This window comes from Puma concolor, chromosome A2 (assembly GCF_028749965.1).
Source record: "Puma concolor isolate L17-30 chromosome A2, mPumCon1.1.hap2, whole genome shotgun sequence".
In the NCBI taxonomy this organism is placed as follows: Eukaryota; Metazoa; Chordata; class Mammalia; order Carnivora; family Felidae; genus Puma; species Puma concolor.
The window spans coordinates 2,516,389-2,533,944 of record NC_141668.1 but is presented as its reverse complement, the minus strand read 5'-3'; positions in this window follow the sequence as shown (position 1 = coordinate 2,533,944).

Sequence of the window (17,556 nt, the reverse complement as noted above, 5' to 3'; positions counted from 1 at the left end):
AGGGGCTCCTGGGCAGCTTTTGTTTTCCTCGGGTCTGAAATTTGGGACAAAAGGACTTTGAAGGGAGGCACGGATGAGACCAGCCTCTACCCGCGTGTCCCCAGCTCAGTCTTCAAAGCGGCCAAACCCGTTTCCTTGCTCAGAGCCCTGCACGCGGGGGTCCTTGAGGCTTCATTGGGTCTGTCACCCCCGCCCCTCCTCCCAGGATCACGCGAGTCCCCTGTTCCCCATAAAACAGTTTTGGGTCTTCGGGGCCTCGCTCATTCCTTCACCAGCTCATTTGTCCATAAATGTTCACAGGCTGCGGGAGCTGGCGGAGGTTCTGGGTCTCGAGGAGCAGAGGTGACGTCTCTGAGCTCATCGAGCCACGTCTGCAATTTCCCTGGTCCCGACTCCCAAAGTTCCAGCGCTGCAGGATAGCAGCTAATTGCGCCGTGTCTCACGTCATTCGGTGTTCTTCACGGGTTAGTCACGTCTGCCCAGCTAGGGGGTCGGCCCCTGGAGTCGGGACACGCCTGCTGTCTCTCCGGGGCTCCGACAGGTACCAGTAGGGATGGGCGGGCGGAGACAGTGGGGCAGGCCTCCTATGAAACCTCTCTCTCCCTAAAACAAACCGATATAGGGGCGCCTGGGTGGCGCAGTTGGTTAAGCGTCCGACTTCAGCCAGGTCACGATCTCGCGGTCCGTGAGTTCGAGCCCCGCGTCGGGCTCTGGGCTGATGGCTCGGAGCCTGGAGCCTGTTTCCGATTCTGTGTCTCCCTCTCTCTCTGCCCCTCCCCCGTTCATGCTCTGTCTCTCTCTGTCCCAAAAATAAATAAATGTTGAAAAAAAAAATTAAAAAAAAAAACAAACAAATCGATATGACTTCATACCTTGCTGCATGCACGTATTAGCAATTATTGGGAAAGAGTAAAAACAGAAATCTTTATTTTTTTAATGGGACATGATTAAATTTTAATGACCAGTGACCTCACGGAATGAATGCCACACAATGCAATTTACTCATCTGTGCATGTGCACACCTTGTGGGTAGTAGACAATTACATAATTAAGTATAGATTACCACAGGCACGTCATTACACAGTTTATTATTCCTGGGAGACTTAATAGTAATACTCTGTATTTACATGTGCTTTTCATTGGATTATCTCCGATCGCTTTACAAATATTATCTCATCAATCCCTCGCAACAGTTTTGTGAATTTCCCTATTTCATGGATTAAAAACCACAGTCTGCAGCGATTAAGGGACGGGTCGAACACGGACACGCTGCTCTCGCACCGGGGAGGAGGCGGGCCTCGCCGCCATTTCCTCCAGGAAGGGGCCTCTCCTCATGACGTGGGAACTAAAGTAAGAGAATCTTTTTTCCAAGTTCTCAACGAACATCAGTCGCAACGAGACCGCGTCACAGAACAGTCACGGCCGCCGGTTCTCCAAGGCCCTCCGCTCCGAAGGCTGTGCTTGCTGCCTGGGTGCTGAAGGAGAGCTGTGCACGATGGTTCTCCAGAGAAGCTTCCTCTTCTCCTTTTAAATACGCCTCTGGATCATGGGAGTGGGAACCCGTCTGTTTCAGATCCCCCTATGACCCCTTCTGCTCCTCGTATTTGTGGATAATGGCTGCAGAAGGTAGGGTCACGGAGCAAGATGGCACCCGAGGACATCAGAACCACTCTCTCTCTAGGCCCTTTGGAGATGCATTAAGTTGGCAATGCCTGGGGCAATTCCTGAGGGCTTGTATGTGTTCTGTTCACTCCTTTTATCCTTCATAACATCCCCGTACGGTGCCTGCTATGGTCCCATTTTGTAGATCGAATAACAGTCTGAAAATATTAGGTAATTCACCAAAAGTCACACCAGCAGAGGAGTGCTGAGGGGTCAAAGCACATTTGACTGACTCCAAGTCCCAGGCTGGCTCTGAGGAAGGTGGTCCTAAAAATCTAAATTAATTAGAAAAAACTGAGGGGGGGGGGCGGTGGAGGGGGAGGGGAAAATGGGTGATGGGCATTGAGGAGGGCACTTACTGGGATGAGCACTGGGTGTTGTATGTAAGTGATGAATCATGGGAATCTACTCCCAAAGCCAAGAGCACACTGTATACACCATATGTTAGCCAACTTGACAATAGATTATATACATATATATAATTTATATATATATATAAGACATATATATTATTTACATATAATTGTTTATATATATATAAACATTAGCTAACTTGACAATTTTCTATATATGTATGTATGTGTATGTATATACATATATACATATACATATATATATACATATATATATATTTAACTGCAAACATTGAATCATTTACAATATAGCTTTTCTTCCTGAGAAAAAAATTTCCTAGCGCCTTAAATCAATGAGATATAATGCAGAATAAAAGGTTTTCTCCCTTCTCGTTAAACATTCCAGCTTGGTTCGAAAAATTATTTCCATCTTCATTCTCTGTACTGTTCCTAAATTTCCTTCCCCCTCTGGAAATAGCTCCTGGGGACTGCTCACGTCATAGAAGTTCAGAAAGGACGCTGGTTTCCAGCGAAGACCTTCCCAATGGCGTTTTCCCCCCCGAACCTCTTCATTTTCTCTGAACCAAGTAAACGAAGATGAATGATCATTGGAAATCAAGAGCCTGGGCTGTGAATCCCGCAGAGGACAAGGACCTTGCTTACCCCTCAGATCATTCACTCGAGCGCACAGTAAGCGCACGCTAGTATTTTTGTTTGTTTCAGGTTTTTATTTAAATTCTAGTTAGTTAACGTGTAGTGTGGTATTGGCTTCAGGAGTCGAATTGAGTGATTCATCACTTACGCGTCACACCGTGCTCGTCATAACAAGCACCCCCCTTAGTCCCCATCACCCATCATTGGTGTTTTTATGTGAGCAAAGTATTTGGGTATCATGAGTAGTTCAAAAGGCATGTTTCTCACACGAATAATTCTTGTGTGCTCAACTTTACCGTCAGGAAAATGGGTGGGAGTCTTGTGTGGTTGACTAATCTCAATGGAGTTTGAAAATTATGTCGGACCCTGGGAATAAGAGTGCTGTGGAATTGTAGTGTATTTCTGTATAATTATCATCAATTTACTGTTTTGGCTTTGGATGGTGCCTGAGAACATTAAATGCAGTAGATCTTTATTTCATGGATCATTCATGATGGGGGCCCTTGAAGAAACAAATTACCTGATTAATTTGTGGAAATTTGACTTTTGAGTTTTTTAAATTATAGTTACCTTCCATAACATTACCAAGGCAGTCACTCTAATTTTGCCTTGCACTGAAACAGATGGAGAGGAGGCATATATGGTCAGGAAAGGTCAGGTCCTCTGTAACAGGGTAACCTCCATGCGGAATGAGGGGGGTCTGCTCTCTTCTGACTGAGGGCCAGCACACATGGGGCCAATGAGGCACTGTGTGTGAGCTGCAGGTCAAGGAAGGACACGTGGTGGCGGTCACATGGCAGGTGGGATGACAAGAGGTAACACAAGTAAGAGAACTGCACCCTCCAGGCCGGGGACTTATGTGATCTTGGGGGCATCTCAACCTTTCTAGACTTCGATTTCCTCCTCGGTGCAGTAAGTGGGTTAGATTATACTAATGATTTTCAGACTCGGATATCATATTCTGGAACATTCAAGACAATTGAACACATAGACTTGGTGACTAGCATAAGCCGGCCACTCTCGCTGTCTCTCTCCAGACCACCTGGGTTCACTCCTGCTTCGCTTGCTCTGCTCCTGCCCTGTTGATTAGCTTTCTGTTCCACGAACAAGCTGAGCCTAAGTGTTGCCCCAGGGCTTTTGCATCTGCTGTTCTCTTTGTTTGGAGCCCTCTTCCTCCAGTGATTTCTTGGACAGACCTGAGTTCCTTGCCCAAGTGTCAGCTCAGTGTCACCGCCTTTGCTCAAGTGCTGCCTCTTGGCTCAGCTGTCACCTGGCCACCTGCTGTAAAGTAGCTTCTGCTCCCCACGGACGTAGAGCAGTGCCTGGATTCAATAAGTACTTATAAACGAAGACGAAATAAAGGGAAAAATGAAGGTGTGGTGCTCAAGGCTGCCTCCCCTGTGCTCAGGTTTGCTGGGTATCTGTACACAGACAGCTCTGACCTTTCCTGACTTGTTTGCTGTTGCCCCAGCTGCACGCTGACTTTCCTGAGAACAGGCACCGTATCCGTCTCACTCCCTGCAGTGATGCACTGGGGTAGTGGCTGGTCCCTGTCTTTCTCTACAAAGGACGAGGAGAAAGGACGTGAAGGTGGGCAAGGGAACGGGGGGGTGTGTTGGGAACAGGGCCGTGCCATCGCCAGGCTCCAAGCGGGAATCCGACAGTGTGGGGCGCCTGCTGAGGATGTTTTATTTTTAAATAAACCTTTTCCTCTTGTTGTGCGGACCTTAGACGCTCATTTTAAAAATCAGAAGGTTCACGGCGAGAGGAAGAAGAAAACCAAGAGAACTGGGAATGGTACCCACCCAAGAAATCACCACGAACGTTTGATTCACTCCTTCTAGATGCTTTTTGGACGATGTGTCTCTGCACAAAGTTGATCGCTCATGACCTTCTGTTTAGAACCTGCTTCCCCCTTAGCTTGTATTAATATCGGGAGCGTGGTTCACGATCGCTCTGTGGGATCAGCACGGACTTCAGTGCCGGGAGCGTGGTTCGCCATCGCTTGGGCCCTGGCTTTGTGGTCATTTCTGCCACAAGCTTGTTTCCAGCACAGGTAAGTTTGCCATATTCAGTATACGAAAATAAAAGGTGCTCAGTTGAAACTCAAATTTCGATGATACAACAAAGGTGTTTTTTTAGTATAAGCATGACCCAAATATTGCATGGGATATACTTATACCAAAACAACTTGTTACTCTGAAATCACTTGACAACCTGAACTTTATATGGCAGCCCTAGTCACAGGGAAGACTGAGTCTGAAACAAAGATGCCAAGGGCTTTTGGAAAACTGAATAGGGCCGTTGTATGCTCACACTCACTCCTGCCTTGCTGCGGTCTCCAGGGATGCCCCTTCCTGAGGACAAGCCAGCATTAATCGAGCACTGATCACAGCATATCGTCTTCTCAAGCTTCATGTGTCTGTGAATCTGTGCCAGAGCTCCGTGAAGCAGGACCACCGTGCTTCTCCTTATGGATGAGGAGACGTGGTCCTGCTCACCCGGGTGTGAGTGGCCAAGCCTCCCCAGGCCATCTGCCTTGAGTACACTTCAGAGAGATGGAGCCTGTCTGGACCCCTCACCCCCCTGCCCAGCACTATCCAGCTCATGTCCCCCTACTCCTTCGTCACCCTCCTGGCAGAACTTGCCTCCGTTCATCCGTGGAATGAAATTTAAAATCTCCCATCCGTACTCTTCACCCGTTCCTAGAACAGAAAAGGCAAGATGGGCAGATGGGCAGGGTTGAAAGCTGTTCGGAACATTATAAAAACACATCATTAACAGTAGCAGATGCTTAAGGAGTACCTTCCTTATGCTACTGTTCAGGCAACACATTTACATGCGTTATTTCATTTAATCATTGCAGAAACCCTGTGATACACATACTATTAATGGCCCCATTTTGCAGATGAGCAAACTGAGGCCATGGAAGACTTAAGTGTCATTCCCGAAGTTATCAAACAAACCAGACCAAGTTGCCATTGGGCGCAGGTCACCCAGCAGCGTGGCCAGTTCTTTCCCTCGTGCACCCTGGCTCACTCTGCCTTTCCTTCCCGTGTTCTGAGCCAGGCAACATGCCGGTCCCCAAGAGAAACTGCTGGACACGTGGCTGCCTGAACTGTTTCTTGGAGGTCTGGCCATCTGTCAGCTAGGAGGACAGCCACGTGCCCCAGGCTAGCTCGTGCTTCCTCTCCGGGTGTGAGGTTGGGCTGTGCCTGTGCTCACGTCTCCGATGCAGCTCCCTGTGGGAACAGCCTATATGAAGCTCAGCTGACGCTGCGTGGTGGCGGCTGGTGGGGAGGGGGTCTCACCTTGGACGTGGCCGAGGCAGGAAGGAAGGGTGGAGGGCTGGGCCATCAGCTGCTTTTGTCTCGGAGCGGTTTCTTATTCTGCTCTCAGGAAAGCATGCCCAGAAAGCAAGCAAGGCTTGGTCCGTCTGCCTGGTGGCTTTGCAGAGTTCTTCATCAGCATGGCAGGCAGGCATTCAGGTGGGGTCCCCAAGCCCACTTTCTGTGCCTTCTGCCCAGTGGGCCCCTCCTGCCTTAGGCATGTGCTTCCACTCCCAGCCTGCTCCTAGGAGACCTGGGGCTCAGGTGCAGAATATGCAGGAAGGGTGGTGTGAGCACGTGTGTGTGCCCGTCTGCAGGTGTGTGCACGTGTGTATACGTGGGTCTTCTGGCTTTGTTGTGTAGGTATTCCTCTCTGGGGTGATGGTAGAAGGCTTTGTCCTTCCTCAGGCCTTGCAGGAACCAGGGATTGGGGCCCTTCCCGGGTGCCCTACGTCCTCCAGTAATACGCCCATTTGGACTTTGCTGACACCAGCACAAGATGAGTTGCAGGGGAGACAAGAAAAAGGAAGCAAGATTTCCATCAAGTGGATTTTTTCTTTATGTGGCTTGTAAGATCATTTGGATTTAAGGATTGCTTGCTTTGCTCTTTCAGATCAATTTATTGGAGATGAGGCTACCAAATCTAATGTCTATTTTAGGAGATGAAACCAAACGAATGGCCTATGATAGAATCCATCCAAAGCCTTGGAGTTATCACTCTCAATATTTTCAGCTTATTAAAAAAGGCAACAAGCCAAGAAACAGAGTTTTCTCGTATTAGGCTGCCTGCTGACTCTTCCTGTGATGTGATGGAAAGAGTTGAGAACAAGGAGCTAGGCAGTTGCATTAAAATTCTCAGTTCTATTGTGACCCTGGCAAATGAGGGCAATGGTGATCATTGTGACTGCTTGTGTGGCACCACCATCACTGTCATCCCCATTATCAACACCATCACCATCTTCACCATCATCACCATCACCACCATTACCATCATCACCATCACCATCACCACCATTGTCACCATTACCATTATCATCACCATCATCACCATCATTGTCACCACCATCATCACCACCATCACCACCATCACCACCATCACCATCACCACCATCATCACAACGATCATCACCATCACCATCGTCACCACCATCATCACCATCACCATCTTCACCATCATCACCATCACCACCATCACCACCTTCACCATCATCACCATCACCATCATCACCACCATCATCACCATCACCATCGTCACCACCATCATCATCATCACCATCATCACCATCACCACCATCACCACCATCACCACCATCATCATCATCACCATCACCATCATCACCACCATCATCACCATCACCATTGTCACCACCATCATCACCATCACCATCATCACCACCATCATCACCATCACCATTGTCACCACCATCATCACCATCACCATCTTCACCATCATCACCATCACCACCATTACTATCATTACCATCACCATCACCATCATCACCATTGTCACCATTACCATTATCATCACCATCATCACCATCATCATTGTCACCACCATCATCACCACCATCGTCACCACCATCGCCATCATCACCACCATCACCACCATCATCACCACCATCATCATCATCACCATCACCACCATCACCATCATCACCATCATCACCATCATCACCACCATCATCACCACCATCACCATCACCACCATCACCACCATCACCACCATCACCATCACCACCATCACCATCATCATCGTCACCACCTTCACCATCATCATCGTCATCATTACCACTGTGTAGTGTCCCCATTGCCACAAACAGCCTTATTGTTGTCACTTGCGTAATGTCACCTTGAGCCAGCCACCATCCTAAACGTTTACACATATTCACTCTTTTAAAACTCACAGAAGCCTGGGAAAGATGGTGCTGCCCTTATCCTCGTGTTACAGGTGAGACTGAGCACTGAGAGGTTAATAAAGCACCCAGGCCCTCCATCCGGGAGCTGTGGAGACGGGCTTGGGTCCTGCTGTTCCTGCCTATGACCATTAGGCTGGGCCTACATTTTCTCTTCAGCAAGATGGCCCTAGAGGTGCTGTCTGAGGACAGAGGATGAGGACAAGCAGCAGGTGCAAGGCTGCCGGACCCCAACCCTGGGACTGCGTGCAGAAGAGGAAAGGGGCTGCTGGGCTTGGGGCAAGGGGCCCACGGCCCAGGAGGACAGTCTCACAGACAGGGCTCTGCAAGGCCAGGCCGGTGAAGGGCCCGAAGCCCCCATCCCACGGTGTCCCGCCTGGCCGAGGTCCTGAGATGGCCACGGTACCAACGTTCCCCGGGAGAGACAGTACCAGACGATGCTCTGTCTCTCTGCTTGAACAACTGTACCCGGCAGAGAGGGGCCCCGGTGGAGAAGGGGCCAGTGCAGCTGTGCTGTGATGGCGGTTTTCCTTCGGGGCGGTGGAGCATGCGCGTGTGTGGTTCTGGGTGGTGACGACAGGGGGCCCTGGGCAGCAGGAGAGGTGACCTGAAGCCAGAAGAGGTAGTTAGTGTGTGTTGCAGGCAGTTAGTGGCCAAAGGCAGAGAGCGGCTGATAGCCTCTGTACAGGGCATTTACATGTCGTCTGGCCTGGCTGTCGCTCACTTTTTCCCATCCTGGCCCACACAGAAAACACGAGAATCTGCGCGTTACCTTGGGGTTAACACACAGCAGGGCCCTAGGTGGCCGGCCGGGGTCTGTCCAATGACAGGAGACCATGCCAGCTCCAGGGCCCGTGCACCGGGGACAGACAGGGTCCAGGATAGCTCTGATGAGCAGGGCTGTGACGAGGAGACGTACGGCAGAGGCCTAACCACCGGGTGGGCTTCTGGAACGGTCTGTCCTCACCTGACCGCGGCATCTCCTTCCTCCGCTTGCTCCTCTCCAAGAACAGACCTGCCCACCAGCCCATCAAACCAGCAACGGATGTCTAAAGCTGACACTTGACTTTGGGAAAGGTGCACAGGTAGAGGCGAGTATGAATTAGCTCCCCCCCCCCCTTTGGGGGGACAGATATTTTAAAGCTCTATTCAAAACCGTGCGTAGACTTGAATCTCTTAAGATTATTTTAAAAACCTCTATTTTAAAATGTGCACAGCTTTTGATCTAGTGATCCCAGCTTCAGAAAGATGTCCTAAAGCCCTGTCCTCAACTGGCCTTCTTCCTCCGGGTGGAGACTTGGGGTCCTGTCCCTCCTCCCTCTCCTGGTGGAACAGGGGCTGGTGGCCACCAAGGTGTTTGGATCTTGGTATTCTGATCCGTGAGAAGCTTGGCTGAGGTCTGCTCTGATTTCTAGAAAAGTTCTGGGGTTCTATGATAGCGCCCGGTTCTGGGGATGCCTCGCTAGATATGCTCAAGCCCACGTGAAAGCAGTATTTCACTATCGTCCCAGAGGACAGGTAGAATGCAGCCATGAACGATGATGGCAGGAAGTGGGGTTTTTTGATACAAATGTTCTGTAGGTATGCATATCACCTTTTCTGTGTCAGTCGCATTGGAAAAAATAAATTATCACCAGTCAATGTCTTATAATAAGAGCAAGGCACGGCTTAATTGCTCCGGTTAAGTGGTCATGACTTTGCCAGTGCCCATAAATGCCATTACATCAGGCCACTGAGATGGCTCGTCTGATGTATTAAATGGTGATGGGTAGGGGAGCCACTGTGATTTCTTTTATGGGTTAACACCTACGGTGAAAAGGCCTAAATGGTTGGATGTAGTCTCAGGTACGGTTCCTCAATAAGGAAAGACAGAGAAAGGGTAGGGATGGCCCCCGGCGTGAAAACAGAAAAACATATGGGTGTCTTCTGGAGGGGAGTTTCGTAATGATTATGACGCCCTGGGGATAAGCGGACGGTTTTTGGCCTTCCTGTTATGTGTCGCACAGAAGGTTTTAGATATTTCCCTTCTAGAAGCATAGACCCATGGTCCAAAATATTCCTTCCCAAGTGGCCTGATGATTTGTAGGAGACAATACATTTACTCATCCAACACGTATTGTCTAAGAACCCAGGCTGTGCCAGATGCCCCTCTGAGATGCTGAGGTGGCAAACCAATGTCCCCTCCCTCGGGGAGCTTATGTTTTAGAGGACAGTAAGGTGGCTGTTCTGTTCGGATGTGAGTTGTGCTTTCATGGCCACAAGGAAGCACCATGACAGTCCCCTCACGTAGGCCGCACTGTGACGCTGGGAGGCAGGTGCCGGCTCTGGGAGCTTGGGGTTCCTTACGGCATCCGGCACCTGGCACCCCCGTGGGTGTTTCATGAGTGTATGTGGTGTCCTAGGACCAGCTTTTTCCTATAAAAAATTCTTAATTCTAGTTTCTGGCAAATTCTTGAAGGCAGGAGCAGTGTCTTGTGTTTTCTCTTGTGTCTTCACGGAACCAGCTGGTTCGTGCAGGATGGAGATCACGCGTGCTCTGTGGGGCGTCAGGGATGTTCCTTCTTTGCAAGAGAAGGGTTACCATCTTTGATTTACATGAAGTCACCTGGAAACCATTCTCGAAGCACAGAAGTAATCAGATCATGACCCTCTGCCAAACTATGTCCCTAAGAATCCAGAGAAGGCTTCAGGAATTCCAAAGAGAGGAGATCTGGGTTTTCCCCAGCTTTCCTTCTTTTGCACTGAAAAGTACTTCTGTCCGGGATTTTTTTGGTAACTCACTCAAACCGAAGAATTCAGGAAATTCACGGGTAGGGCCGACGTTGCCTTTCTTGTGCCTTGTGCTGTTCCCGAGGCTCCGAGTTGTCCAGAATCTGCCCAGACCTGGCATATCCCGCGTTGGGCACTGGACCTTCCTGGTGTTCAGATGAAGGGCGTGCAGGGTCAGGGGGAGGGAGGGGGGGCAGGGCACTGCTTGTACATCACAGGGGACCAGGACTGGAAGATGTTGCCACAAAACGGAGGTGAGCGTCAGGCCCGTGACCCGCTGCTTAGTATGTGGCAATGACGCTGTTCCTTTCTGATGACAGTGAAGACGTCCCCCCGAGTCGCGTCCTCCCATCTGAGACACGAGCCCGGATATTCCTCCCAAACAGAGCCTTCACGCAGCTGCCTGTTAGCCACCAAGCCCTGGGCTGTGGTGTGGAGGCGTCTTGACCCTGCTGAGAAAAATCTACCTTATGGGATCTCAACAAGGTGAACATTTTCTTACTGTAATTCTGCAGACCAGCTCCAAGATTTTTGTGAAGTTTGCGACTTACAGCAATGACCTTGGCCACTGCTTGCAAGTATCTTTCCTCCCTCTAATAACCAAGGAGATGAAGGGCTCACTTTTTAATTTCTTGTCTCTGCATTTTACAGGTTATTACACAAGTTTAATAACCATGCTCTTGGTTTTTCTAGAATAGACTAGATTTAAAAAAATTTTTTTAACGTTTATTTATTATCAAGAGACAGAGAGAGACAGAGCATGAGCATAGGAGGGGCAGAGAGGGGGAGACACAGAATCCCAAGTAGGCTTCAGGCTCTGGGCTGTCAGCACAGAGCCTGATGTGGGGCTCGAACTCACAGAATGTGAGACCAGGGCCTGAGCCGAAGTCGGACGCCCAACCGACTGAGCTACCCAGGTGCCCCTAGAATAGACTAGGTTTAAAATATCATCAGACTGTGTGTCTACATTTCTTATCATGGCAAGAAGGGCCCTTCTGTAAAGAAGTCTTCATTTGAGGTGGCAGTAGGTGACCAGATGCCCAAAGGTGGCTGGGTGACCTCCAGCTCTCCATGCTTGTGTGAGCTGCCCAGGGTGCCCACCCCAGCCTGCACCTTCTAGGCTTTCCTCCAAACGAGCTCCGTGGGGCAGCCTGGGGGATGTGCCCGCAGGGACACGAGGATATCTATCACCCTGGGATGGAGGTGGAGACCTGACCATTTGAGGGATGAAAGGAATGTGTTTTCCACTTCCTTCCCAGAACGAAGCATGTGCAGTGGTGGGAGGGTGCGGGGCTTGGGGGGGGGGTGCCTTGGAAGGAGGGGGTTCCTGCCCCCCCCAGGGTTGCCGCTGGAGGTGCTGTGAGGTTCCTGGGGTGCGTGATTGATGGCAACTCCTGACCTGGAGACAGCTCGCTGACTATCCCAGCCCCCCGCCTGCTCCCTTCTTGTGCCGTTTTGTTCTTGCTCCTATGTGTTCGACAAGGGGGTATTTGATGCCTGTCACATGCCAATTATTTGTTCAACATGCATGTGTTGAGTGTTTACTACGTTGCAGGAGGCAGGCTAGACTGGAGGCACGGTGACGGGTAAGACCTGTTTCCCAAGAGTTGCAGCGTCTAGTCGAGGGGAGTGACACAAACAGGTTAGTGGCTTCTGCGTTCCAGAAGAGCCTGAGGCAGAGGGGTGGCCCGTGCCAGCGGGAGGGCAGGGGGCGGCTGCTGGGTTGCTGTGTCGAGATCCCAGTAACCTGCATCCTCAAGGTGTCCCGAACTCGGGTTTGCCCTGCCACACCCAGACGGCACGTGCCATCACCACTACCGGGACACCACCTAAACACGGGTGTAGGTCATAGGGGTCAATGTCTAATAGTAGAAATGTTATGAACTGTAAATGTCTAGTACAGACATTTATACAATATTGAAACTTAAAAAGGGGGAAAAAGAAAGAAAACGAAAACCACAGTAATGTCCACTCTGACTTGCTAATGTATTCCTTCCCCAACCCCTTACCCCCGCATACCCTCAGTTTGTTCTCTGTATTTAAGAGTCTTTTATGTTTGCCTCCCTTTCTGTTCTTATACGTATGTTAAATGGTTGAGCTATACAGCCTATTAAAACATAGCATTCTCCCATGTTTACTTCATACATGTTTTCTAGACTCTTAAAGATTCTTTGTAAATAGGATTTGTCTTAATGGTTGAATAACGGGCTATGATTTGGGTATGCTTTTTTGGTTTGAATGTTTTTCTATTAAATTTTTCTAACGTTTATTCATTTTTGAGAGACAGAGAGAGACAGAGCAGGAGCAGGGAGGGGAAGAAAGGGAGACACAGAACATGAAGCAGGCTCCAGTCTCTGAGCTGTCAGCACAGAGACCAATGTGGGGCTCCAGCTCACGAACTGCGAGATCGCGACCTGAGCCGAAGTGAGCCACCCAGGGGCCCCTTGAATTTTATCTGTTACAAACAAGGTTTTGGTTCTTATCTGCCAACAACGCTGTATGGTTTCCTTAGCAATATTTTGTTGCGTCCTCGGCATAGATTTCTAGAAGCAGAGTTGGTGGACCGAAGTACACGAATGGTTTTAAGGCCGCATGGCGGGTGTCGTGGAATCATCTTGCAGAAGATTGGAGGCACAAACGTTTACACTGCACACTCACCCCCGCCCCACAGGGCGTGTGCACACACAGCGCACGGGGCTCGCTGCGTGTGCAAGACCTGCCTGGTTGCAAAGTCGGTGTTTGCGGGCCGCTCGACTTCCTCTCGTGTCAGTTCTGCGTCCACCGGCGGCTCACAGAGGATACCCACTTTTCCTTACCACACGTGCTGCAGGCATGTTCTCAAGACTCTGATTTTGCCCAGATGTTTTATATTTTTGTGTTTCATCTATTCATTTTTTCTTTATTTCTAGGAGGACACCTAAGGGTGATGGAAAATGACCCCACTGTAGTTATTCTGGGTTTTAGGTGCTAATATCTGAGCCCCCTGTAGCACCGGCCTTCAGTAAACTCATGTTTCAGCACCTGGTGAGTGGGGCTGAGCTCTGCCCCAAGTGACAGGCTCCAAAAAAATCAAAAAAGCTGCTCCAAGTGAAACAGAAGATGTCCCAAGGTGAACGTTTCATCTCTGCTCCAGTTGGTGGCCAGATAGAGAGATACTTGCATTCATGTGGCCTCACAAGCGGACAAGAATGGTTCTTCGGGACTCTTTCTCTTGGGGGCCCTGTCCCCCAAACACTGCTGATGGGTACAGCTTGGGAGACAGCTGGGTTACAGCCTGTTTCTTGATCACATTCCCGAGAAGAGGGGAAGGTGGTGGGGGCGTGGTGAAGGCCATGACTCCCAGTGTGAGTGGCAGGGGAGCGACTGGAGGTTTTTCAGACAGAAATGCTGCACTTTCAGTGTCAGGGTATCTTCTTCGTTTCTTACCCCAGCTTGATACTTGTGGACATATTTCATTAAAAATGAGCCCGGGGCGCCTGGGTGGCTCAGTCGGTTGAGCATCCGACTTTGGCTCAGGACGTGATCTCACGGCTTGTGGGTTTGAGCCCCATATCAGGCTCTGTGCTGACAGCTCAGAGCCTGGAGCCTGCTTCGGATTCTGTGTCCCGCTCTCTCTCTGCCCCTCCCTGGCTCGTACGCTGTCTTTCTCCCTCTCTCAAAAAGAAACAAACACTTTAAAAAATAAAAAATGAGCCCTTAAGGAGTCAGGCAAAAATTATGAGAGTCTGTCCTCAAACGTTCATTCAGACCTCCTTCTTTTGGAAGTTGGTGGCTGTTTGCCTTTGCAGGATCAGCCTCAGCTTGCGATCTCCTGGTTACGAGGAGGGGACTGTCGTCCTAGATAATCATCACGGAGGGCAGAGAAGGCGGCCGAGCCTGTCGGTCCTGACCTTGGGGTCAGATCCTGAGCATCTGGCCAAGCCGTGGGGGCTGCTGAAGAACCATTTTGTTGTTCCGCCAGGCACAGAGCTGGAACCCGGCACCTGTAGCCCAAGCCCGCTCTGTGCCGAGTGCCTCTTGGTCGCAGGGAATCCGCAGGGAGACGGTCCGGTTGCTTGAGGCTCCCGTTTGTGTGGCCCACACGGTCGAGCTCTGTCTGCGTTATTCTGGTAAAACAAAGGCCCAGTGCCAGCCAAGTGGGGTTGGAGGCAGGGCAAGAGGAAGAAGCATTTTGGTTGCTTTGTGACTCTTTCCCTAAATAGCACGAGCATTAATCACGACCTGTGCAGAGTTCTGGTGGTGACTCAAACCAAATTAACCAGTGAGTCCTGATTCCTCTCTCCAAGCAGGACCAGACTTGATCTGGAATCCAAAGCCTCATGCTGATAACGCCGAGCAGGGACGTCAGCTCTTTTCACATTTGGGGCAGATCTAAGCCCCGTGACATCCCGGGGACAGGGCGTCCGGCGGACTTTTCCATCCAAATACTGGAAAACTACTGCCCCGAGTCACTCCTTCACCGGTGTCCCAGTGCCTTCTGCCACCAGGGTCCGTGAGCCCACCTGCCCTATGGACTCTACCCTCTGACTCTGATTGTTCCCTGTGAGCCCAGTGACAAAGCCCTGGAGCCCAGGGTGACTCACAGGAAGGCAGAGTATCCGGGTCAACGGGTCCCTCCTGCGCCTCGCACTCAACCCACGGCTCCACAAGAGGCACCTGGCGCCCTGCGGTGACGAAGCTCGTCTGGTGTCCTTGTCGGTTACTGGCAGAGCCAGGCCTGGAAACCGAGTCTTCTGGTCACTAGCTGAGCGGTGTTTTCGTGACGACCGTGCTCAGATCTGAAATGTAAATTTCTAAACGTGAGTCTCAACACACCGCTGTGTGCACCGTGTGCAGCGGGTACCCATCGATGCCCCCAGGGCTGCAAGCCTCCACGGCCGCCCCTCTGCCGTCTGACTCCCGGCGCCCTCTGAGCAGTTCGTTTTCCTCGCACAAAACGGCTCCTTTGTTTTGGGCGCTTGGGTTGTCACGAGGCCTCGCAGTCCTCCCTGCTTCAGGACTATTCCTTCCCCTTCCTTCCCAAACCCGTGGGCTTTGCTGAGAGGCCATCCGCCGACTACCATGCGTCATTTGCCCACTGGTGAGGTAGTTACAAGGGAAAGTGAACTGATGTGTGTCCTCCCCCCGCCCCAGATTCATTTTTATATAAACGGGCAAAATTTGACGCCCATTTGACTCTGCAGTCAAAGGCACGGACTCTGGCACGGGGCAGTTGGTGCCCCAATCCCTGTGCCCCGGGCACCAGGGGGTGGCCTCAGCCAGTTTGTTCAGCTCTGTGTGCTGGTTTCCTCATCTGTGAAGTGGGGGAGATGGAACGCCCGAGGGTGAGTGGATTCACACCGGTAAAGTGCTTAGCGTGGTGCAGACTTAAAATTAGGGTTCAGTAATGGCCTGGCATCCAAGGCCTGCGGCCGTGGTGGGGATGATCAGGGGATCTGGTTGCTGAGGATGATGTCGGGCGGTGGGGGGGGGGGCGGTTCTTCTAGGTGGTACCTTTCGGGCTACTGTGCAGTAAACCACCTGCTTACCCATCAGACTGTTCTGACACTCGCCTGGATCTCAGAGGCAGCTCAGGGACAGGGAGCACGCCAGGCAGCAAGGCCAGTGTCAGCCACCCCCCCGCGCTGCCCCCCCACACATCGGTGGCCTCCCAGGTCCTTGTTGCCAGCGGCGGCCTGACTGCTCCAAGGTCTCCTTTCTGCACAGGTGAATCGCTCTGGGCGGGGAGCCCGAGGGAGGCTCACAGCAGTGACCTTGAAGGCACTGGCCATCAGTATCCCCTCTGCCCTGGACCACGTGGACGGGGGCTCGGCCACTGCTTGGTGTCTTTCCCAGAGCTGGTATTGGGCAGGGCATTTCTGGATGTGACCACATGCACGTCCTCCGTCTGGGCTTGGCCTTGGGCAGCTTCTGGAAGACTGCGTGGGTTTGAAGACTTCTTTTTGTGTCTCCAGAATGGGGACGGCATCTCACCTCATGTCCCCAGAGCCTGGGTCAGCGAGGATCCAGCGACTATCTGTCTCTCCTTGGGTTACGGTGGTAAAACACAGCGTTGCATTTGCCATCTTTCCCATCGCAGTCGTACAATTCGGCGGCACTGGATACGGTCACGGTACTGTGCAGCCATCACCTCTACCCGGGACTTCCTGCCACCTCCAATATCAGCCCCATTCCGGGACACAGGGGCTCCCGCCCCCTCCCCACCTGCCACCCTCTGTCCTACCTCCCGTCTCTATGAGTGTGTCAACGGCTGCTCTTGAATGGACTTTTAACATTTAGAATTTTTCAGACACGACCCATAGAGCTAAAAATACAACGGGCATCGTCCCCAGCTGCAGGAAGTGCACCTTACAGGTACAACTGACGTATCCAGGCACCCCTCCCTCCCCGAGCTCAGAGCACATTCTGAATTCGTGTGTGACGTTCCCTTGGCCGCCTTTATAGCTTCACCTGGTAACATTGCCTCTATAATTAACGGGCAATATTATTTTGCCTGTTCTCAAAACTCTGTGTAGATGGTATCATTCTGTTCTGACCTGAAATTCTTCAGCTCACTTTCAATGCCGTTTTTAAGATTTGCCTGCGTTGGGTCACAGGTTCAGGTTTGTTTGTTGCCTGGCTCATCGTTGGAGCTTGCTCCTCCGTGTGAATTTACCGTGTTCCTGGATCCTTCTCAACTTAGTGAAGTGTGGGTTTCCAGAAAGTGCTGGGATGAACGTTTGGGTCAATGATTTGGGGCACATTGATAATTTTTCCAGGATGTCAGTCAAGGGTTGGAATCGCTGGGTGGAAAGCCAGACACGTTTTCTACACACGATCTTCAAAGGGTTTTCCCGCCTCACGTTCAACACGTATGAATACTCTAGGCCCTTCTAT